Source organism: Heptranchias perlo, chromosome 5 (assembly GCF_035084215.1).
Source record: "Heptranchias perlo isolate sHepPer1 chromosome 5, sHepPer1.hap1, whole genome shotgun sequence".
Classification (NCBI taxonomy): domain Eukaryota; kingdom Metazoa; phylum Chordata; class Chondrichthyes; order Hexanchiformes; family Hexanchidae; genus Heptranchias; species Heptranchias perlo.
In genome coordinates this window covers 95,829,710-95,855,176 of record NC_090329.1, presented here as the reverse complement: position 1 = coordinate 95,855,176, position 25,467 = coordinate 95,829,710, and the positions used below count along the sequence as shown (strand labels likewise).

Sequence of the window (25,467 nt, the reverse complement as noted above, 5' to 3'; positions counted from 1 at the left end):
GTACTCTTCTTGCATGTTTAATGCCCTCCCCTACATCTCCACTAGTGTTTGGGGGCCTATAGACAACCCCCACCAATGTTTTCTGCCCCTTGGTGTTTCTTAGCTCCACCCATACAGATTCCACATCGTGATTTTCCGAGCCAATATCCTTCCTCACTATTGCATTGATTTCCTCCTTTACTAACAACGCTACCCCACCTCCTTTCCCTTTTTGCCTGTCCTTCCTAAATATTGAATACCTCTGGATGTTCAGTTCCCATCCTTGGTCACCCTGCAGCCATCTCTCTAATCGCAACTATATCATACCCGTTAATATCTATCTGCGCTGTTAATTCATCTACCTTATTACGAATGCTCCGCGCATTAAGACACAATGCTTTTAGACTTGTCTTTTTAAGATTGCTAGTCATCTTAGTATTATTTTGCACTATGGCCCTATTTGTTTTTCGCCCTTGTTTTCTCTGCCTTCCACTATTGCTTCTTCCCTTTCTGTCTTTTGTTTCTATCCTTGTTTTCCCCTCCTCTGTCTCCCTGCTCAGGTTCCACTGGGACATCTTGAGGTCATGAAAGGTGCAAGTTTTTCTTTCTTTATGTATAGACATGCATAATATAATTAAAAATCTATAATGGCAAGCAATGTTTAATTTCCTCCCTCACTATCTTATATGCTTAACGGAAACACTCCTTTGACAAATAATCCTTCACTATTTCACCTATTTTGGCTTTGAATTTCGGTGTCTCTCACACCACTGAGTGTGCTACTATTCAAATCGATCGTAGTCCCTATATATCGTTTGGCTTTATCCAACAATCTAATTCTTCCAGACCACTGCTCTTGAAGAAGTTAAACATTCTTGGCCATTGGCAATATGCTGAATTCAGCCTCCTGCCTACACAGCTTTTCACCAAAAGTGACCATGAACAACTTGAAAAGTGAACAGCTTTATTTTTGTAGCTGGCTGCTGTATGGCCCCAGTACTACTTGTGATGGGCCCTTCAAAAACTGGCAGCAATAAGGTGCCCTGCCCTCAGAATAAAATGGTTTAGAGGAGGGGGTGCAGGAAAGTGGAAGATAAGAGAAAACGCTTCTTGAAATAGAAGGAAAAATTTGATATGTGGACAATCCATTGTCGTCTTCTGCAAAATTGTAAACAAAGATTCATCAAGCTTTGCCTTAAAAAAATTATTTGAAATGTCTGGCAAAATAAGAAGCAGCGTAGTATAACTTAAATGCAACTACCAAGTTATATAAGACTGTTTAGATGTCAATTTAATAATTTTAAAATAGCCATAAATTAACCTGTTCATATTTTGCTGACTAAGAGCTGAAATGTCATCTAAGTTTGAAGTGGGCATTGATAAATATTAATTATTTGTACGAAGTAACATTAAGTGACATCATTTTCATATAAACACAGTTGATATGTTACAGATGTTACAGATGTAAACAATAAGTGCTTTCCATGGTTTCATACCAATAAAACTCACCCAGTCATTTATCAGCCTATTCATTTCATTTTTGAAAGGTGGGCCTACATTTGTTTTTAATACACTATCTTATATTACTTTTATATGCAGTGGATGTGTCTGTGTTTCCGACGTCGACTTATCTATTCTGTATAAAAAGACCATGTAAACACTCCATGCCGTCTATTTCTGGTGAGATTTTACTGCACTTGGTTGACATGGAGTCAAACTTACCGGCCCCACGACTGTATCCTATGTAAACACTTTACTACACTGCAGATGCAGTTTCTTCCAGTTGAGCACATGGAACTCAGATTGTCTGCTTCTGACAAGCAGCTTCTGGATGAATCAAAGTAGATCCACGTCAATAATTTTAAGAGTACAATACTGATGCATCAGTTTAAGGAACCACTTCTGGTATCCACTACATATTAGTGTAGGTTTAGGCAACAGCAATACTAGGTACCTGTTTACAATACCAAGTAACATGGGGCGGCTTCAAGTCGCCCTCTGTCCAGTGAAAACCTAGCTCTGCACATGCATGCTTTAAAGCTTACTAGCATTTGAATGCCAGTTACATTTTAACATTAACAGAGTTGTTGGTACTGCTGACTTTTGGCCAACATTAAAAAAAATTAAAGTGAAGCTTACTAAATTTCCAGTTGGTCTAATAAAGCGGTGTGCAATTTTTGAGTTCACTTCACACTAGTTGTAGTTATGTGCCTGAAGGTGGTCTCTAGCCTTTTGGGTGAATTCTATTTGAGCGATTTCACATCTCTACTATACAATTTGCATCACTGTGAAGCTGAATCTGTTTTAGTACCACTCCAAATGGTGTAGTTCAACTGAGCTATTAAATGCAACACACTTCTTAATCGTATCTGATCCGCTCCTCGCCAACCATCCGAATGTGCGCACCTTCCAGCAGGGGTCACTGGACAGCAAGAATCCAGCCAGCAAGAGCTGGGCTGGGTTGGGGCTGCCATCTTAAACCTGGTTGATAGTAAGTCTGCAACTTTGACATCTTTCCCTTCCTTTGCAATTAGTTCAGGTGTGAGTGCAAGTAATGAACTCATTCTTGGTATTTATCCCACCTTGGGCACAATTGCAAAAATAACTTTTGACAGTCTTTATTTAGCAAGCAAATTTTTTGGGCGGGGGAAGCGGCTAACTTCTCTGAACACATTTAAGAAAGGAAACAATGCTCTGAGTAGTGGCAGATACAGAAGGATGCCTTACCACTTTCAGTTAATCAGATCTCACATCTACTCTTTCATTAAACTTTACACACAGAGCAAAATATAGTACCGGTGAATAGACAGAAGTTACTTTTATATCGCTGTCGAGCTGCCATGACCATTAGTCTTTTGCAGTTGGCGGTTGCAGAAACCTGATGGATCATTTGGACAATTTGTTTTTCACCGGCTCCCACTGGTCTTATTGGAGGCGAATAAATGCACGGTTGCACTTTGTGTTTTGGTTGTGATGTTATGATGTCAGGCTATGATGTTAGCATTGCATAGAAGTTTCCCATAATATTTACGGTGATGCCATATCGCAACATCACTGCTCCAAGCACGCTGACCAACATGTCACGGCCAGCCCTGCATATGTGCACAATGTTCGGCTTCCACAGTGCAGCCGGTTTACAGGACGACCGCAACGACAAAAACTTACATTTATATAGTGCCTTTAACATAGTAAAACATCCCAGGGTGCTTCACAGGATACCACCGCACATTACAAAACAAAGACAGGAGTGCGGTTCAGTTAACTTGTTCACCAGGCTGCAATGTAAATTCAGCTCAGTGTTCCATACTCTCCCTTTTCAAATTGGCTGCTTTTCAGCTGGAACAAAAGAACCATCTCATTACTAAGATCATGAAAAGAGAATCTAAAGTGAAAAACAAAACTGCCAGCAGACACTGAGTTTAAGTGAAAAGCGATTGTGCGTGTGGGTGTGATACGGAGAGGAGAGCGGCTGGGTAAGTTTGTGCAAGTCAGCATGTAAAAGTAAACAATGATTCTACACTGAGGGGGAGGATATATGCAGCAGGAGACACATTAACTGGACTACATCTCAGGGACTGTGAATTGCCATGCACACAATTCCACAGCTCTGGACAGTGATATATGGCTTATATGCTCTGTTCTGAAGACTTAATCAATTTATCTCTTGTAACATTTGATAAACTATGAAGGCCAATTAACTCAGTAGTCCATGGGCAATATACATCTCAATTAACTAACCAGCTGAAAAGGGATTCTTTTAGTTCAAGGCAGTAAGTGATCATTTCAAAGAGGAATGGAAGAAAAATGACATTTGGTTGTCAGCTGCAAAAACAGCCAAATAGTAATCGTAGTGTAAAGTAATGATTTAAATTTAAATAAAAGTCACAAGTAATATAAAAAAACTAGATGTTTTACCATTGCATTTTATGTGGATTTCTGATTTGTCGATCTTATTTCAAGAATTTTTCTAAATATAATAAAGATGTTGATGATGTTTTATATTTTACTTTCTGAAAGAATATAAATGTATTAAAATGTATAGAAATGTCTTCTAGAAATAAAGATGAGTGCATACCATTAAATTCAATCACAAACAGAAATGTTATTTTATTTACAGCCTCTCTAAAGATTTTCTCCAAAACCACTTTTAGGGTAAAAAGTAATGAATTGATGACAGTTCCAAGGCAAATCTTCACACGATCTCCTCTAAAAGTAGATGTTAATAAATGAGGATCTCCTCTCCTGGGTGGGCCCAAGATACCAGTGAATCAAACAGCAAACGTCAGGCTGAAGACACTACATTAATTAGCAGTGCGATACATTCCTGATAAAGGAGCTGCAACATTAACAGGGTATCCGACTTCAGCTTTAGTCTGGGCTATAATGTTCATTTGTTTGGAATTTTTTTTATTGCAATTCTCTATCTCCAAGGTACTGTTCTGTCATTAAATCTATGTATTGGAAATTACTGGCATTTTAACCAAAGGGCCTTTTTTTGAACTATGTGTGAGTTTATCACAGATGGTTTATGGTTTACTGACACTACAGAGAGTTCTACCACTACTGTGCTTATAGTAATAGTCAGACCCTGACCTTATACCAAAACCAGACCCCATTCTCAGGAACCTGAGAACCCTCCCCCTACCGTGCTTCTACCTACAGTCAGCCCCATTCTCAGTAACCTGAGAACCCTAAAAGGTTAGTGGCTCTGTAAACATAGCACAAAAAGAAATTCATATGAATGTTTAGCATATTCATATGCTAATGTTCAAAGAGATTAATTTCAGGACATTTCCGAGTTCCATCTCCATAGTTTCTCTCTTTCACTCTCTTTTACACACACAAATCCTTCAGTACTTTCTTCTCATTCTCCTGACGTTTAGCTTCTTCTATCACTGCTGCCGCCAGGCACCATCACACTCAATAGAGACGGTTTGAGGTTTATAGTACAACAATAATTTTACATTTACATGAAGTATGTGACTCTTTGTTATAAAAACAGAAAATAATGTAAACACATAGCAGGCCAACCAATATCTGAAATGAAAAGATAGGCTCATATTTTAGCTGTAACCTTTCGACCCAGAATGCCCTACTGAGCATTTTCTGTTTTTATTTCAGGTTTCCAATATTCTTGGTTTTCATTTGACCTTTGATTTTTTTTGTTATATTAGTCAAATGGTTATGTTTGTGCCGGTGCAAAACCTCTTTGTTCCTCTCTTTACTAAGATAAAACTGTCTTTATTGCACCCACATTAGAGAATTGGAGGGAGAATTTAGATAAATTCATGGCAGATTGGAGCCAGTAGCATCAATGCAATTTATATTTTTATAACAAACACTAAAGTGTTTTGTATAATGAGACCAGTGTTTGGAGTTGGAGAGATGGCATTGTGCCAGCAAGTTCCTTCTTTTGAAAAAAAAGTCCCATTAAAGTACAGGAACCCTAAAAACAAACAGTGCCTTTAATTAAAAAAAAGTATAAGATAATACTTGGCGATGGGGGGAATGGCCTTCTGACTTTCCTGTTGTTTCTGTGGAGCATAGTAGTCTTGGAGATTGTTCATTCCAGAAGCTCAAATATACACAATAATTTGCAGACAATATTCAATGCTCAATTAGTACAGTGCCAAGGGAAGTGATATCAGCTCCATTTTCAGCAGTGACGCCAGCAGGGAGCTGTAGCTACGTTGCCCACTCACACTACTCTGAAGTCGGGAAGGTAGGGCTCCACACCTGCAGGCCTGGATTTTGCTCCGCTATCCTGCCTGAATTAGATGGACAACTGGGAGAGTGGGGAAATCGGGTGGTGAAGTCCACAGCCGTATTCCTGTCCTGACCTCAATTCCCTTTCTCCTGTCCCCATCGGGAAGGCTGCAAGCCACCCTTTCCCTGCCCACCACATGTAAATACTGGCAGGGTGGTGGGTCCAACAAGCCACTCCATTTCCCTGTCTTCTGGCACTGATTGCGTCGTCCCACCAGGAAAGGGGTGGTGTTAGTCCCTGGAACAGTGATGGAAGGCCCTCTGATGCCCCTTGTGGAGGGAAAAGGCCCCCTGGTGAGTGTCTCCCATCCAATAGGCCTCCTACCCTGACCTCGCTCAGGTCTGAGGCCTAAAAAAACTGCAGGTCACTCCTTGATCTTCTGCCCCTTTTAAATGATCCTTCGGGTGTTGCCGGGGCGGTCCCATTGCATTACCACCAGAATTTTCCGAGGGGAAACCAGCAGGCTCCCTCTTGTTGGCGAGGATCTCACCCGGAACGTATCCAGTATGTCTAATGAGCCTTGACCTAGGAAAGTGGGCCAGGGTCACGATACATTCTGGGCAGTGGGCGGTAAGAGTAAAATCCTGGCCTCAAACTCAAATAGGTGCATGGAACCTGACTCAATGGCTTCTGACCATCGGTGTGATTTTTTAAGGTACAAGTAAAGAAAGAACTTGGACTATCAGGGCCGGGAGTTTCCAAGGAGCTGTGCCCGCCCCGCTGCAGTAACATTGTCGGAAGTGCAGTGGAAACCCTGTGTACCCACATATATTGGCTTTCTGCCGCACTTGTGGCGAAGTGGGAGCAGCTCCAAGGAAATTCCCAGCCGGTGTACATCACAAACGCAGGACCTTTGATAACACAGCACTCCCTCAGTACTGCACTAAAGTATCAGCCTAGATTATGTACACAAGTCCAAGGGGGTGAGAGATTTTTGACTTCCGCCCAAAATGGGCATGAAGTTGGCGGAACGGTCATGCCACCCTCCCGAAGCTGGTTCGGGCCTCATTTGAATGTAGCTGGCAACCTGAAAATGGCAAACAGCGTCTTACAACGGCTTAGGACCCCAATTTGCAGATTCCCGCTCAAAACAGGTGGGTGTGCTGCTCATCCATTTACAGGGCTGCCTGAAAATTGCATCAAGCTGGCCTTGGGCGTTGATGGGGCATTGGAGGTGCATTCCCTCCCCACCCAACACTCCAAATTTCAACTGCTGACCTCCCATTCATCAGATGAAAAAACAGGCGGCTGGCAGCTAAAAATCACCCCCCTGGAGTGGAGCTTAAGCCTATAACCTTCTCACTTAGAGGCAACTGTGCTACCAACTGAACCATGATGACACAAATACTATTGTTGAATGAATCATGAAGCTCATGTATCTATTTAAGTCTTTGAAAAGTGAAAATGAGAATAGATTTCCAAGTTTGGCTTTTGCTGCTATACATTTAAGAAGTGGGGCTGATGTCACTTTATTTCCATAAGCTGTCCTTTATACAGTGGCCATCACAGCCTATAGAATCAAAGATATAAAATAGCACTGAAGGAGGCCATTCAGCCCATCACACCTTTACCACTGCAGGTTCTTCAAGTGGAGCTATCTCTAATTCCATGTTGACTTCCTGCCTCAAAAATTATATATATAGAATCATAGAAAGGTTACAGCACTGAAGGAGGCCATTTGGCCCATCGAGTCCATGCAGGCTGTATGCAAGAGCAATCCAGCTAGTCCCACACCCCCACCCTATCCCCGTAGCCCTGCAAATTTTTCCCTTTCAAGTACTTATCCAGTTCTCTTTTGAAGGCCATGATTGAATCTGCCTCCACCACCCCCTCTGGCAGTGCATTCCAGATCCTAACCATTCGCTGTGTAAAGATATTTTTCCTCATGTCACCTTTGGTTCTTTTGCCAACCACCTTAAATCTATGTCCTCTGGGACCACCAATGGGAACAGTTTCTCTTTATCTATTCTGTCTAGAACCTTCATGATTTTGAATACCTCTATCAAATCCCCTCTCAACCTTCTCTGTTCCAAGGAGAACAACCCCAGCTTCTCCAGTCTATCCACCTAACTGAAGTCCCTCATCCCTGGAATCATTCTAGTAAACCTCTTCTGCACCCTCTCTAAGGCCTTCACATCTTTCCTGAAGTGCGGTGCCCAGAACTGGACACAATACTCCAGTTGTGGTCGAACCAATGTTTTATAAAGGTTTTTTATATATAATCATAATAAATATTTATAGGTATAAGTATAAAACCATCTTAAATAACTTAATAACCCAGAAGAAGTCATTTGACTGCTAATGCAATTACAATACTTTTCATTCAAAAGACAAATAAATGGGCACTTGCTTCACATAGAAGGATTTCAAGATGTGCCCTATTACTATGCTCACTCAACCTGACATAATGAAAATGGCACCTGATAGTGACTGCCTGTCCTTGAGACCTTTTATATAGTGGCATATATTATATGACTTTTGGCCAAGCTGTGAACTACCAAACAATGGCAGCGGTAAATCCATGTTGCTTCCTTTTTTTTCAAAGAGGGTGGCCTTTGTATCGACTTACTGCCAGAATCATTCAAATAAAATTTACATAACATTCCATGTTTGTTGCTTCGCAAACCTTTCTCTTTAATCCTTCTTTGTGTCCATGACCACTCCTCCTGAAAATCGATCCTTAGACCTGCAGAGTAAACTTCTATGATTCTATGATTCTAACTAGTAGGAAGGATATAGAGGAGCAAATTTGCAGGGAAATTACAGAGATGTGCAAGAACCATCGAGTAGTGATAATGTGGGACTTCAACTACCCTGATATAGATTGGGATAGTAATAGTGTAAGGGGCAAAGAGGAGGAGAAATTTTTGAAGTGTTTCCAGGTGAACTTTCTTGACCAATATGTTTCTGGTCCAAGAAAGGAGGCATTGCTGGATCTGCTTCTGGGAAATGAGGTGGGCCAAGTGGAGCAAGTGTCAGCGGGGGAACATTTAAGGAACAGCGATCATAGTATCATAAGGTTTAGATTAGCTATGGAAAAGAGAAGGACCACTCTAAAGTGAGATTGGAGGAGGGCTAAATTCAATGGGATGAGAACAGATCTGGCCTGGGTAAATTGGAATCAAAGATTGGCAGGTAAAACTGTAATCAAGCAATGGGCAACCTTTAAAGACAAGATGGTTTGGGTACAATCTAGATACATTCCCACGAGAGAGAAAGGTAAGGCAGCTAAAACCAGAGCTCCCTGGATGACAAAAGAGGTAGAAAGTAAGATGAAGCAGAAAAAAGGGGCATACGACAGATGTCAGGTTGATAACACAAGTGAGAACCAGGCTGAATATAGAAAGTTCAGAGGTGAGGCGAGAAAGGAAATAAGAGGGGCAAAGAGAGAGTATGAGAATAGACTGGCAGCTAACATAAAAGGGAATCCAAAAGTCTTCTATAGACATGTAAACAGTAGACGGGTAGTAAAAGGAGCGGTGGGACCAATTAGGGACCAAAAAGGAGATCTACGCATGGAGGAAGAGGGCGTGGCTGAGGTACAAAATGAGTACTTTGCATCTGTCTTTACCAAGGAAGAAGATGCTGCCAAAATCACAGTAAATGAGAAGGTAGTTGAGATACTGGATGGGATAAAAATTGATAAAGAGGAGGTAGTAGAAAGGCAGGCTGTACTTAAAGTAGATAAGTCACCCAGTCCAGATGGGATACATCCTAGATTGCTGAGGGAAGTAAGAATTGAAATTGCGGAGGTACGAGCCGTAATCTTCCAAACATCCATAGATACGGGGTGGTGCCAGAGAACTGGAGAATTGCAAATGTTACACCCTTGTTCAAAAAAGGGTGTAAGGATAAACCCAGCAACTATAGGCCAGTCAGTTTAACCTCGGTAGTGGGGAAACTTTTAGAAACGATAATCTGGACAAAACTAACAGCCACTTGGACAAGTGTGGATTAATAAAGGAAAGCCAGCACGGATTTGTTAAAGGCAAATCGTGTTTAACCAACTTGATTGAGTTTTTTGATGAGATAACAGAAAGGGTCGATGAAGGCAATGCGGTGGATGTGGTGTATCTGGACTTCCAAAAGGCGTTTGATAAAGTGCCGCACTGTAGGCTTGTCATCAAAGTTGAAGCCCATGGAATAAAGAGGGCAGCAGTAGCGTGAATACAAAATTGGCTAAGTAATAGGAAACAGAGAATAGTGGTGAACGGTTGTTTTTTGGACTGGAGGGAGGTGTAAAGTGGTGTTCCCCAGAGGTTGGTACTAGGACCACTGCTTTTTTTGATATATTTTAAAGACTTAGACTTAGGTTTATAGGGCATAATTTCAAAATTTGCAGATGACACAAAATTTGGAAGGGCAGTGAACAATGAGGAAGATAGTGATAGACTTCAAGAGAACATAGACAGACTAGTGGAATGGGCGGATAAGTAGCAGATGAAATTCAACGCAGAAAATAGTGAAGTGATACATTTCGGTAGGAAGAATGAGGAGAGGCAATCTAAACTAAAGGGCACAATTTTAAAAGGAGTGCAGGAACAGAAAGATCTGGGGATATATGTGCACAGGTCGTTGGAGGTGGCAGGACAGGTTGAGAAAGCAGTTTAAAAAGCAAATAGGATCCTGGGCTTTATAAATAGAGGTATAAAGTACAAAAGCAAGGAGGTTATGATGAAGCTTTATAAAACACTGGTTCAGCCACAACTGGAGTATTGTGTCCAGTTCCGGGCACCACACTTTAGGAAGGATGTGAAGGCCTTAGAGAGGGTGGAGAAGAGATTTACTAGAATGATTCCAGGGATGAGGGACTTCAGTTACATGGATAGACTGGAGAAGCTGGGGTTGTTCTCCTTAGAGTAGAGAAGGTTGCGAGGAGATTTGATAGAGGTATTCAAAATCATGGAGGGTCTGGAGCAGATAGAGAGAAACTGTTCACATTGGCGGAGGGGTGAAGAACCAGAGGACATAAATTTAAGGTGATTGCCAAAAGCACCAAAGGCGACATGAGAACAAACGTTTTTACACAGCGAGTGGTTGTGATCTGGGGGTGGTGGAGGCAGATTCAATAGTGGCTTTCAAAAGGGAATTGGATAAGTACTTGAAGGGAATAAATTTGCAGGGCTACGGGGATAGGGCGGGAGAGTGGGACTAGCTGGATTGCTCTTGCATAGAGCCGGCACGGACTGGATGGGCCGAATGGCCTTCTTCCGTGCTGTAACCTTTCTATGATTCTATGATTCTTATATGGTGTGAATCAGAGGAATCTCGGCCCCCAGGAGTTAAAAATAAAGATGCTGTTAAAATGGAGGCCTGCAGCCTCCTTAAAAGATTTCATTGACCAACCCGCTTCCTGAGAGCAGGTTGGTCGCCCGCCCCTCGACCCGCCTCCGTAAAAACTGGAAGAACTGGAGCGGGCTGGAGGCGGGTTTTACCATTTTACAATTTTTACCTTCCCACCCATCCCTAACCCACTCGTTCTCGGGGTTAAAATTTGCCCCATGAATAGCTTCTGTCTCCAATGTTGTTCCACGTTTTGGGTAAGAAGTTCTCAAGATGAGCATGAGTAGATGGTGTTTTCTGATTTATATCTCTACTAGAATATTTCTCATAAGTATGAACTAGTTTGGTGGAGGGCCAACCAACTACCAGCCAAACTTACACCAACAACCAGGTTGTTGGAAGGACATCACCACTGGGCAACCACTGCATTTAAAAAAATATTGATATAAGGTTTTCAAGCATTGAAACAAAGAAAGATTGATAAATTCAGTGCCAATTTGCCATTACGGTGTGTTACAGCACATTATCCATCTAGCTTGCTACCATTATAGTCAAACCAAAATCTGAAGAGTAGAGTAACATTTGAAAGCACAGTTATTGAGTGATCAAAGAAAAAGAGGAAACACAGCTGGAGCTGTGCTGCAGTGGACCCAATATAACCATGTCTGCCTTGCTGTTAACATGTACGACTGCTTACAGTGTTTGGACTAATACATGTCCAGTATTTGCAGCTATCACTACAAAGTCAGTGACCAATCTTTAAAAAATGTTGGCAATTATGTGTTGCGCATGTTTAAAGCACGTAAGAAATACTCCAGAGGAATAATATCAAATGTTAACTAAAGACTGAGATACGTAAATGATTGTTGTATGTAGATATTGAAATGTAGGCTCCATGAGCTGCACAAAAAAAGGGATTGTGTGTCTTTAATGGCAGGGGAGTTGACAAGTGATGAAGTCAGGAATGTGCTGACGTAAATCTTTGGAAGTTGGCTTGGGAACTAAAGTATGGGCAGATCCAGAGGCATCAGTAACATGAAAAACGATAGTACTGTAGGCTTAATTAATTAGGGTGGAATGTCCACACATTAAGGGGAGGAATGGAGCAAAGGAGGGGTGCATGTAGTATGAAATGGGTCTGAAGTTGCCATTACAGGTTCACAGGACAGAGAGAGTGGTAGGTATGGGAAAGTGCATCAAAATTTGGCTCGTTGCCAAGAAACATGACAGATATTAACAGAACATGATGCAGCTGTGGGAACATTGTCATGCAGCCATCATGATGGGCTGTGATCAGGGCGTTGGTGCACAGGGCTAGTAACTCAGAAGGCAGTATCTACCAGTGTTTAGGTTTTCGAATGTACCCTCAAATGTTCCCTAAAGATTGCTGAGAGAACCATAATGTGAGCAAAAATGTGCTTACAAGAACAGCAGTTACAAATGGAGGTGTCCCGCAATCTGCCGTCTTAATGATTTGTATGTTTGTGTTCCATGAGTTGTACTTAAATTCATTATGCTTTCTATGACAGGTGTAACATTATGGATATGGCCCCAGAGAGGTGTTAGACAATGCAAAGCTGTAACCTCATTTATTTTAGGCGAGATAATGATAGCAGGCCTTTTCTGCAATAACATTTCATTCTCCAAGCATTGCATTTTCCTGCACTTCTCTCCGCGGTTTCCATTGCTGGATATTTTGACGTAACTGTGCAAAATAGGACTTGGATTAAACTTAGGACGGTAGCAGGAATTATTTGATTGTTGCAGACTACTTATTGTTTATTTGTTTATTCAAAATATAAGCAATATTTATAGTAATGGTTTTAATTTTTCCTTCCCCTGTGTTATACTTGGGGCTTAGCATTGGGATTTTAAGGGTTTTTTAGTTTTAAAGGTCTGCTTCTACTAAAAAGATCAAAATCTATTGTTTTTTCTTTGGAGCTTAAGTAGTTTTTTGCAGTTATTTTCTCCTTTTCCCATTGCTTCAGCACCACATACTATCCCTGGCCAAGAGTGCCTGCATGTAATCTACCTCCGCCACTGCTTCTTTGAAACTGGCCATAATTGCCATTAAGAGGTGCACGAGAGCAGTCAAGGAACAAACCTCCCTCTGATTTTTCGCATCCAGTCCCAGGGCCCCTCCCCACCCCCCCCCCCATGGGGAAGTATACGTAATCCTCACCTTCGTGGTGGCATGGTCTAGGTTGAGAACCATACGTACAAAAGGTACAAAAGATTGCGGGTAAAAAAATTAATTGTGAAGATGCGGTTGAGATGTGAATGGATTTTCAGTTTTATTCTACTTGACCACATCACAGCAGATGGGTGAGGTAGAGCCACAGGTGTTGAAGAATACAAAAAAAATGAAACAATTCTCATTCAGTCTTTGTAAAATGCAAATATTTGAGCATTGGTTCTTTGTTAGGTAACGGTGGCAAAAATAAGCCTGTTTTAATAAAAAAAAGTCTAGTATGTAGAACATTCTGAAAGAATATGGCGATGTGCAGAGTCCCCTAGTACTGTGTGCAAACTGCTTTGGTATTTTTAACCTATTTCATTAATGGGGAGACCTGATTGTGATAACCCCAGTGAAAGTTGTACATTTATACTGAGAAACAGCAGGGATTTCATTGTAGTTGTGAACACTAGCCTTCTCCCCTCCCAAAAAAGTCAAACAAGAATTAGTAACCCCCGTAACACATTCAATTACATTTTGAAAAAAGATCGCTCATACTCCACCACTGGAATAGCAGGATTCCCCCTAACTGGTAAGAAAATCTTCTGAATAAAAGACTATCTTCAGGGCTGTGGCTCCAGACATAAGTATCAGATGCCATGGAGAGAACATTTTGGTGGGAGACTGACTAATTTGCACATCAGTATAGCTTATTCGTCCTCTATGCCTGTACTCCACCATATTTTTCAAGGGCAGGTCCATTCGTACCATGGGTTAGCCCAATCCAGATATTTGATCTGGTGATCAACCTTAATTACTTACAGCTATTTGAAAGAAGAGGCATTCATCCTTTGTATTTGTTCAGGATTCAAAGCTAGTAGTAGTAATGGAACAGCACTCAGTTCTCCGTTCAGTGCTTCCATTATCGCACTGCAGTCTTTTGGTTTTTATAACCTGCCACTTGTTTTCTTCTAAATAAATCTAATTAAAGACCTTCTGCGGGGAGTTGCACTGTTGTCATCCGGGTTAGAATTCTGATATGATTAAAATATCCTCTGATTGTTGGCTGTAAGGGCTCTGAAAGAAATGAGTGTGTGCAGTCTCAATCCAGTTCTTTGTGTGTATGGGTCATCGCACAAAACTGCCCCTAATTTGCGTCAAGGATAAATTTTCCAATGTTGCGCACCCATTGCATAGACATGTAAGGCGCATGGTGGGAGGTTGGAGAATGAGACAAGTAGGCCTTAGACCTACTCTGCACCTAAATCGCCCAGCCTGATGTTTTCTGTGCAGGCATTGCTCTAGTTACCAAAAAATGACTGCTGGGGAAGTGACTTTTTGGCCCTACAGTTTTCTTCCCTAAAGCCATGCTAAGCTGCTTTGGGACTGTTTTGGATAAAATTGCATCTCTGACTTTTTGGGTTCCATTTTTGCATTTTGCTTGGTGCACCAGTTTAACGTTTTGTTTTTGGCCTGTTTGGGTGCTTTATCTCACCATTTCAGGGAGCTGAAAACTCACTCCAAGCTCCCTAATCTTTGGCTAAATCTAATAGACAATACTTTCATTAAATCTTCAAACGTGTCCAAACACAAATAGTCATGACCACGTGCCCAATTAATTGGTTCACCAAACAACACGTTATCCTTTACTTAACATCATCTACATGTCCCATCCATCATCGGCTGCTACCTAAATGACATTTCTGGTCAAGATAGAAACTCAGTTTACATAATTTATTTACAAGTGTTATGTTTACGTGCATTTAGTGTTTTACTCTGGTGCACCTTCTTATTGACTGAGTACGACGATTGTCATATTACCTAATATAGCGCTCCTTCTAGATGTTGCCTCATTGGGAGAAGGAGGTGAGATGGCTGACTGCTGGATCTCAGTGAGTGGCTCTTGGGATGGAAGTGGCATTTTGCCTCCTTGTGTTGGGTCATGAGGTGACACTGCGATGGCTGACATTGTGTCTTGTGCTATGGTGACTGCCTGGGCCTGCCCTGTTGTTGGCTGAGTTTGGCTCATTCTCTTGGGTCAGCTGGGTGCCACAGATGTTGCTTCACCCTGAGAGATGCCCTTATCCATGTCATCTCCTGCCATTCCCCCTCTCCTTGGCACTCTCTAAGCATGCCCCGGACATTCTCTTAGTATTCTCATGATCTGTGTAAAAGCAGAATGCATGACTGCAATGCAACTTCGTATCAGGGTATTATCCATTCAATTCTTCAGCATGGACAGACGTATGAACATTGGAACCCACTGCATTAGTTAGAACTTTCCCAAGAGAATCCACAGAAACACTTAGGACCTCTACTAAGGAGGGGGATCCGTTGCAGTTGACCCTGAAGTACCGAACAATCCAGGGTGAACTATAAAAGGAATGAATCTTGGGAGCTGCCTGGGAAACGTGCATTCACATAGATGATTCTGTTCCTGTGGTTGCAGACCATCTGTACATCGATAGGATGGTAACCCTTTCTATTCATGAATGACTGTCACTCCAGTTAATGGTGTCAGCCATGATTCAGTGGCTTTATTGTATGGGGATGATGTGTTTTTATGTATGGGCTGCCTTGTTTTTTGCATATAGGTCATCCACTTTTGTATGGAGTGTCAGATCTTTGGACTTTTTGGGATTCAATTTTTGCGTTTAAAAGTGTTTGGATTTTGTGTGTGGGGGTTCGTATTTCTCGTAATCATGTGTCGCCCACTCTTTTGGTATGACAAATGTATCTGGCACCCAGCATCAAACTGTTGGACCTCACACCCCTAAGCAACGTGCTCTTATGTGCTGAATGGTGGCCTTCTGTGCTGTATCGTTATATGATTCTATGATTCTATGTCCAGTATCCATACTGCTGCCAAATAGGCTGACCAATGAGTTGAACCCAATAGTTGTGCTAAATGTGTTTTTCCATGATTACTGGTAGAACCACACAGTGTAAAGAATTCTGTGGATTTAATATCTAGAGCCTCTCAGCTTCAGTTAAAAATACAGGTTCCCCTTCCATTACTCTTACTACCATCAGAACAGCTGGAAGGATCTGCTCATAGCCAGGCTGACAGTGAAAGGTTTCACTCTCCATTAGGCTACCAAGGCAAAAATGGCTGTTTAACTCCAGCTGTACCTCCCTTTAAACAACATTCACCTAAGTACCTTAGCAAACTAAATAATTTGTATGGTTGCAGGTTTAATGTGACCTTTGCTGGGATCTGAAAGCATGAGGCAGCTGTTTGCCAGCGTGTCAAAACCTCTTTCAATTATTAGTTATTTTTAGCTACTTTTCTTGGAGGCCAATGGAATTTTGTTTAAAATGTAATTATTTTAATCTAATTATTTGTTTTAATAGCACATGGCATGGCAAGAAGTTCCCCAATTTTTCTAGTGCCTCCATTAAGTCCCTTGGGGTATATGTATTAGATTTTGGTTGTCATTCTTTCTGATCTGCCACCATATGTACAGCATCACAATCAAATGGACACACAGGTTGACTTCTAGACAGACTTATTCTGGATGAAACCAAAATCAAGATCTGTATTATCCCACCAGCATTGGAAAATGAAAGCAAGTGGAAAGTATTATTCTGATGTGTGCTAACCTAACTTTTGATGCAGATGTTCCTAGTGTTTTAAGCAGTTACCATGGAAACAATAGGAAAGGCGAAACAAGACTGTCATCAATTGATTCATGGAAATAATTATTTATTTGGCATTAACTGGCTGTCAGACATATCTTATTTACATACAATGCTTCTGTTAGACTAGCGGACAGAGAAATGTCACAAAAAAGTATTGTGATTCTAGTCATTTCTGGGGTATGGAAAGGTGACCTCCCATTATAGATTTAGGTTCCAATATGATTGTAATAACAAACTGCACAAATGTTTCTCAAAGTCCAGGGAAGTTCAATCCACTAAATTAAAATATGTAAATTGTCCATACAATAAAGGGCCTGATGAGAGAAGGGAATCTGTCCTCCTACACCCTTCAACACCGCTTTTCAATGACACATGTACCCATTACTCTACATGACCACTGAACTGAAATATGTAATTCTTTGATTAAGCTTCTGGGCAGAATTCTGAGAATTATGTTTTGAAAATGAGACTTTTCTATAGTATGTGAAAAGATTATGGGATATTGGTGAGAAGTCCATCCTTAGAATCCTGTCACTTTTTAAAAATAAAATCACTTTCCTTTAAATAACTCCTAACAACACATTGAGAGGAATGTCATCCCAATCCACCAAACTCTGCAAACATTCAACATATAGTAAAAAAATGCCATGGTTAAAAAATTGACTAATTATTGCAACACAGTCATTTCAATATTTAAAAAATACAGAACATGTAGTACTTGGCTGCTGGTGTGCTGATCCATGCAAAAATTTGAAGGTGAATTCCAATCTCAACAAAGTAAGGAATTCTAATAGTTTACTTACAAGCACAATTCACTTTCTGCAAATATTTATTAAAGGAGAAAGTAACTCTCTGTAAATGTTGTCACTGATAGTCACAATTATCTGTTTGAGTTTCCTTCTATTTTGAATTGATGGCAAAACAGTGCACCAGGATCTATTGCTTTAATCAGCATTTTAAATCAACACACTTCACTTTGGAACATTTTCACTGAGACAGTTAACCATAGTGAAGTCATCAGGCAAGCAGGAAGATGGTAAAATGTGGCTGCCTATGTATGGAAAAGCTGCAGTGTTACAAACGCAGCTGCACACTGTTTAGAGCACTTGACACGTAAGTCTGTTTGTGACGATAATGTATTGAAATGTGTTGTTTACAAACAGATTGGCATTCCCCTTTAAATGGAATTTGCTTGAATGTAAACATTTCCACAGTGATTAGGTTTGTTTGTGTAACATTTCTTGGATTATCTTTCCTCCAATTTTATTTTGCTTGGACAAATGGAACAGCTGCTAAGCTGATATACTTGCTTGTACATATCCACCCCCCCACCAACCCCCAACCCACCCCACCTCCCCCCGCCTTCCAAATATGATAGGAGTATAGAAGTATTTATTTGTCGAGCACCATGTGACCATATCAGAACTTCTACTGTCTAATATCTCACTCCAGATCAAATCCAGGTCAGACAAAGAGGGGTTGATGGGCCAGCCAATATTACAACATATACAAGATGTCAATAATTGACATTCTGAGTGTCAACTTAGGCTCAGTCGTACACTCATGCCTCTGAGTTAGCAGGTTGTGGGTTCAAGTCCTGAGACATGAGTACATAATCTGGACTGAATCTGCAGTGCAGTACTGAGGGATTGCTGCATTGTCAGTGCTTCCTTCTTTTGGATGAAATGTTAAACCACCTACCCTCTCAGGTGGATGTAAAAGATCCCATGGCACTATTCAAATTACTCCCAGTGTCTTGGCCAACATTTGTGCCTCAGCCAACACCTAAAACAGATGATCCCCTGGACCTGATGCCTACATCCGAGGGTTCTAAAAGAGGTGGCTGCAGAGATAGTGGATACATTGGTTTTGATCTTCCAAAATTCCCTAGATTCTAGAACGGTCCCACTGGATTGGAAGGTAGCAAATGTAACCCTGCTACTCAAGAAAGGAGGGAGTGAGAAAACAAGGAACTACAGGCCAGTTAGCCTGAAATTAGTCGTCGAGAAAATGCTGGAATCGATTATTAAGGAAGTGGTAACAGGGTACTTAGAAAATCATAATATGATTCGGCAGAGTCAACATGGTTTTATGAAAGGCAAATCGTGTTTGACAAATTTATTAGAGTTTTTTGAGGGTATAACAGCAGGGTAGATAAAGGAGAACCAGTGGATGTAGTGTATTTGGATTTTCAAAAGGCATTCGATAAGGCGCCACACAAAAGGTTGTTACACAAGGTAAGGGCTCATGGGGTTGGGGGTGATATATTAGCATGGATTGAGGATTGGTTAATGGACAGAAAACAGAGAGTAGGAATAAACAGGTCATTTTTGGGTTGGCAGGTTGTAACTAGAGGGGTGCTGCAAGGATCAGTACTTGGGCCTCAGCTGTTTACAATATGTATCAATGACTTAGATGAAGGGACCGAGTGTAATATATCCTAGTTTGTTGATGATGCGAGGCTAGGTGGGAAAGTAAGCTGTGAGGAGGACACAAAGGGCAGGATTTTAACAGTAAAAATGGGTGGGTTGGGAGCAGGGGGGCACTGGAAATTGCAACAATTTCAGACCTGTCTCCAACTCACCCCAATCCGCCTCCAACCCACCCGTTTCCGGTTTTTCCCGGGGCGGGACGAGGGACGGGCATCCAATCCGCTCCCAGGAGGCAGGTTGGTCACGAAAATCTTTCAAGGAGGCTGCGGGCCTCCATTTTGGAAGGTTTTGCAATTTCAACCCCTGGGGGCCGGGATTCTCAGGCCTTCTCCTTCACGTCACAGGAAAGGAGGCGAGAAGGCTTGAAACTGCAGGTAAGTGCCTTTCTGGCACAGCTTGTGGGCCCGGAGGAACAGGAGTCCTTCCCCCAGGCCCAACAAGCCAACCTGCAGCAACCCCCCAATGATCGCGGACCCCCACGTGACCCCTGATCACAACCCCCAATGATCGCAGACCCCCACAATGACCCCGATCCTGACCCCCACTCAGTGACTGACCCCCGATCCCTCCCCCCATGACTGACACCTCCGATGGCTGACCCCCCTCCCATGACCCCCATGTCCATCACTGCCCCCATGCTCAATGGTGACCCCATGCCCACTGGTGCCCCTATGCCCATCAGCGCCCCATGCCCAGTGCCCACCCATGCCACAATGTCCACCCATGCCCTTGTGCCCACCCATGCCCATCGGTGCCCACCCATGTCCATGTGCTTCCCCCATCCATACAATCAAAGACGTACCTGAAGACTTACCTTTTCATGTCCTCTTCCTTGCTCTGCTCCCATCCAATTGAGGCCAGCCTGTCAATCAGGCCAGCCAGTCGGATGGGAAACCGACAAAAAAATGACGTCCTTACGTCAAAATTGTAAGAACGTCCGGGAAACGCTTACTTCCGGGTTTCCCATCTGCAATTTGACCCCCTCCCCGCCCCGTTCCTGGCTCCGGGTCAAAATTTTTAAAAAAAAATTTGTTCATGGGATGTGGGTGTCGCTGGCGAGGCCGGCATTTATTGCCCATCCCTAATTGCCCTTGAGAAGGTGGTGGTGAGCCACCTTCTTGAACCACTGCAGTCCGTGTGGTGATGGTTCTCCCACAGTGCTGTTAGGAAGGGAGTTCCAGGATTTTGACCCAGCGACGATGAAGGAACGGCTATATATTTCCAAGTCGGGATGGTGTGTGACTTGCAGGGGAACGTGCAGGTGGTGTTGTTCTCATGTGCCTGCTGCTCTTGTCCTTCTAGGTGGTAGAGGTCACGGGTTTGGGAGGTGCTGTCGAAGAAGCCTTGGCGAGTTGCTGCAGTGCATCCTGTGGATGGTACACACTGCAGCCACAGTGCGCCAGTGGTGAAGGGAGTAAATGTTTAGGGTGGTGGATGGGGTGCCAATCAAGTGGGCTGCTTTGTCCTGGATGGTGTCGAGCTTCTTGAGTGTTGTTGGAGCTGTGCTCATCCAGGCAAGTGGAGAGTATTCCATCACACTCCTGACCTGTGCCTTGTAGATGGTGGAAAGGCTTTGGGGAGTCAGGAGGTGAGTTACTCGCCGCAGAATACCCAGCCTCTGACCTGCTCTTGTAGCCACAGTATTTATATGGCTGGTCCAGTTATGTTTCTGGTCAATGGTGACCCCTAGGATGTTGATGGTGGGGGTTTTGGCGATGGTAAATCACCCATTTACCATCGCCAAGGGGAGGTGGTGAGACACTCTTTTATTGGAGATGGTCATTGCCTGGCACTTGTCTGGCCAAGGAGTCTGCAAAGGCATATGGACAGGTTAGTGAGTGGGCGAGAAGGTGGCAGATGAAGTATAATGTGGGGAAATGTGAGGTTATTCACTTTGGTAGGAAGAATAGAAAAACAGAAAAATTTTTAAATGGTGAGAAACTATTTAATGTTGGTGTTCAGAGAGACTTGGGTGTCCTTGAACACGAAACACAGAATGTCAACATGCAGATACAGCAAGCAATTAGGAAGGCAAATGGTATGTTGGCCTTTGCTGCAAGTGGGTTGGAGTATAAGAGTAAGGAGGTCTTGCTGCAATTGTACAGGGTTTGGTGAGACCACACTTGGAGTACTGTGTACAGTTTTGGTCTCCTTATCTAAGGAAGGACATACTTACCTTAGAGGTGGTGCAACGATGGGTCACCAGATTGATTCCTGGGATGGGAGGGTTGTCCTATGAGGAGAGATTGAGTAGAATGGGCCTATACTCTCTGGAATTTAGAAGAATGAGGAGTGATTGGCAAAAGAACCAAAGGTGACATGAGGAAAAACTTTTTTATACAGCAAGTGGTTGGGATCTGGAATGCACTGCCCGAGGGGGTGGTGGAGGCAGATTCAATCATGGCCTTCAAAAGAAAACTGGATAAGTACTTGAAAGGGAAAAGTTTGCAGGCTACGGGGATAGGGCGGGGGATTGGGATTAGCTGGATTGCTCTTGCGTAGAGCCGGCGTGGACTTGATGGGCTGAATGGCCTCCTTCCATGCTGTCACCTTTCTATGATTCTATGATTCTATCTCCTTGAAACATATAAGATTCTATGAGGGCTTGACAGGTTAGATACTGAGAGGCTGTTTCCACTGGGTATGGGGGCATAGTGTCAGGATAAGGGGTCGGCCATTTAGGACTGAGATGAGGAGAAATTTCTTCACTCAGAGGGTTGTGAATCTTTGGAATTCTCTATCCCAGAGGGCTGTGGATGCTGAGTTGTTGAATATATTCAAGGCTGAGATTGATAGATTTTTGGACTCTAGGGGTATCAAGGGATATGGGGATCGGGCAGGAAAGTGGAGCTGAGTTAGAAGATCAGCCATGATCTGATTGAATGGTGAAGCAGGCTTTGTGGGCTGTAAAGCCTATTCCTGCTCCTATTTCTTATGTTCTTATGATCTGGTCATTTATTTCATTGCTGCTTTTGAGACCTTGCTGCACACAAATTGGCTACTGTGGGGGAAAAATTGGATAGGGGCCTTTTTTGGGCGTAGGTAGTGTGATGCGTTATTACCCTGCGCCCAATGACACCTGAGCAGGCAGGACACGAGTTTGGGCCCACCCAAGGACTCACTTGCAATCAGCGCTCCATTCTGGGCCTTGCATGTGGAATCAATGCAATTTGCACTTTCGACCACCAGGGGGAGCTCAATCTATTAAAGAGAGGATATTTCGTCGAAATCTTTTAAAGGTAGCTGGTACCTGTTATTTGCTGAAAATAATAGTCTACTGTCTGCACGGTGTCTGAACGGAGATCAGACATCAAACACGTAAAACACAGATGCAGGTCCCATCCCTATATTTACACACTGATGAGTTATGTTAAAACATCGAATAAAGGTTGCGCACTACTAAATCCCACATCCTCCAATCTGCACGCCAGACCTCACCAATCTGCCGATCTGAGTTGGTACCAGGCCTGCGAGAGTGCATGCACCAAGGTTCTCTGCTGATGCACTAGAGACCTTGGTGCAAGAGGTGGACAGAAGGAGGGACATCCTATGTCCACGGTGGGGGGGGGGGGGCACGGCACGAGGCCCTCTAGACATATATTCAAAAGGCAGTGGGAGACCGCAGGAGGCAAAGTCAATGCCAGGCGCACAGCATAATGAACATGGATGCAGTGCAGGAAGAAGTTCAATGCTTTGACAAGAGCGGTCAAAGTGAGCGAGGTCAACTGTCAAGTGGCATCTCCTACCAACTGCACCACGCACGACACCCCCCCGTCCCCCACATACCAACAAACTCTTTGCATCAGTACTCAACTCTTCCAACCAGATGCTTCCTCTCACCCTCACGCACTACCACTGTTGCAAGCCACCCAGCCACAACTCACAGGCCACACACACCCAGACACACATCCCGCTTTCTTGCAGGAGAAGGTGGCGCATATCAGGAGGCAGCAAGTGGCAGTGGCATTTAGCCCCTTGAGCCTGTTGCACCATTCAATGAGATCATGGTGGACCTGTGACCTAACTCCATATACCCGCCTTAGACCCATATCGCTTAATACCCTTGGTTCACAGAAATCTATCAAACTCAGATTTAACATTCACAAGTGAGCTAGAATCACCTGCCATCTGCAGAAGAGTGTTCCAAATGTCTCCCACCCTTTGTGTGTAGAAGCATTTCCTAACTTCACTCCTGCACGTCCTTACTCTAAATGTTAGGCTATGGCCCTGCGTCCTAGTATTCAAGTCTAGGAGACCTCCAAAAACAGTCACAAATGTCCCAGCAGCCAGAAGCAATAATCCAGCCACTAACCTGTAAATCCTGCATGATTCCTTTAAATTGCACTGGTGGGGGGTCCTCTAGGCACTCTAAGACACGTTCAGATGGTTGAGGTTAAGACTGTGCATTAAGTTGAGAGTTAAATCCCAAAATGCTGTCCATCACTTTAAATCAGTGTTGCACACTGAATGAAGCCATTTTCTCCCTACTTTACATGATTCCAGCATCCGTTATCTGCGCCTGTGCTAACTCCTATACCAAGATGGCGTCTGGCGCACGTCACGCTGGAAATGTGCGTGCCATCCAAGACGCCATCTTGGATGTCAGAGAGGCCGTGTAGCGCCAAAACAATGGGTGCTACATTAGCGCCCTGTGTTTCCTACAATACAAGTTTGACTACATTTCAAAAAGTACTTCATTAGATTTAAAGCGCTTTGGGACGTCCTGAGGTCGTTAAAACTGCTATATAAATGCAAGTTATTTCTTTTCTTTCTTTCTCAGCACAAAGAATTATCTGGTATTACCTATTTCCTTTTCATGTAATGTGGTACAAACATACTTGTGTCACAAATGTTTGCAAAATGCACTGATGGGACATTGGGGCAGCTTTGAACCCAATACAACATCAACTTGCATTTATATAGTGCCTTTAATATAGAAATATGTCTCAAAGCGCTTCACACAAGCAAAATCAAAAATGAACACTGAGCCAAAGAAGGGACTATTAAGAGGGGTGATCAAAGGCTTGGTCGAAGAGGTGTGTTTTAACTAGGATATTAAACCAGGAGAGGGAGGTGGAGAGGCAGAGAGAATTAGGGAGGGAATTCCACAGTGTGGGGATAAGGTACCTGATGGACTGATTGTCTAATGTGGGGCAAAGGAAGGGAATGAACAAGAGTCCGGAGTCAGAGCAACGGAGAGTTCGGGGTGAAGGAGGTTAAGAAATGAGGGGGGGGGAGGATGGGCAGAGGGATGAAGCCATGAAGGGATTTAAACATGAGGTTGAGAACTTTAAATTTGAGGTGTTGGGGGACTGAAAGTCAATGTAGGTCAACGAGGACAGGCATGATGGGTGAATGGATAGCGGAATTGTGGATGAGCTGAAGTTTACCGAGGTTGCGAACACTCTGAAACCCGACCCCAACCCGCCTCAAACGCGTCCATTTCCTGTTTCAATGGTGGCAGGTTGGGGAGCCGGCGACTAACCTGCTCTTGAGAGGCAGGTCGGTTAGTTAAATATGTTAATGAGGCTGCATGCCTCAAATTTTAACAGGCTTTTACATTTAACGGACGTGGACCTGGTTTCCCAGGGCTTGGGAAACCAGGCAGCTGAAGGCAGGCGAGAACGGCCGGTTCCAGCAGATAGGTGTCTTTCCAGCACTGCTTGTGGGCCAGGAGGAGTAGGAGTGCTTCTCCCCTCACCTCCAGCCTCCCAAGCAAACCTGTCCTCCAATGAAGTTGGTGGCGAGGGTACAGAGTTTGTGATGAAGGCTAAAGACAGTGCCTTTGGTCTTCCCAATGTTTAGCTGGAGGAATGTGCAGCTTATCTGAGCCTAGATGTCAGACATGCAGTTTGACAGCACAGAGGCAGTGGAGGGGTCAAGAGAGATGCTGCAGAGGTAGAACTGGGTGTGATCAACATATTTTTCCTACAATTCCTACATTTCAACAGTGACTAAACTTCAAAAGTACATAATTGGTTGTGAAGCCCTTTGGGACATCCTGAGATTGTGAAAGGCGCTTTTACTTGTGGAAGCTGACCCCATGACTATGGATGACGTTACCAAGGGGCAGCATGCAGATGAGGCAGAAGAGAGGTCCAAGGATAGATCCTTGAGGAGTCACCACAGCTTTGATTTTTTTTTGTCATTGGCTGTTTTAAGCCTACCCCTCCAATGGAAAATGACTG

The 25,467-nt window shown here is 43.1% G+C and overlaps 1 long non-coding RNA gene across 1 annotated transcript in view; it reads left to right on the top strand.

Annotated features, from left to right (window-relative positions):
- Positions 1 to 3,402: 3,402 nt before the first annotated feature.
- The window catches only part of LOC137321466 (uncharacterized), a 58,944-nt gene continuing 36,879 nt past the window's right edge, over positions 3,403 to 25,467 (top strand). The window contains exon 1 of the long non-coding RNA XR_010962823.1: positions 3,403 to 3,452. This is a non-coding gene — a long non-coding RNA (uncharacterized lncRNA). The remainder of the gene's footprint in view (positions 3,453 to 25,467) is intronic.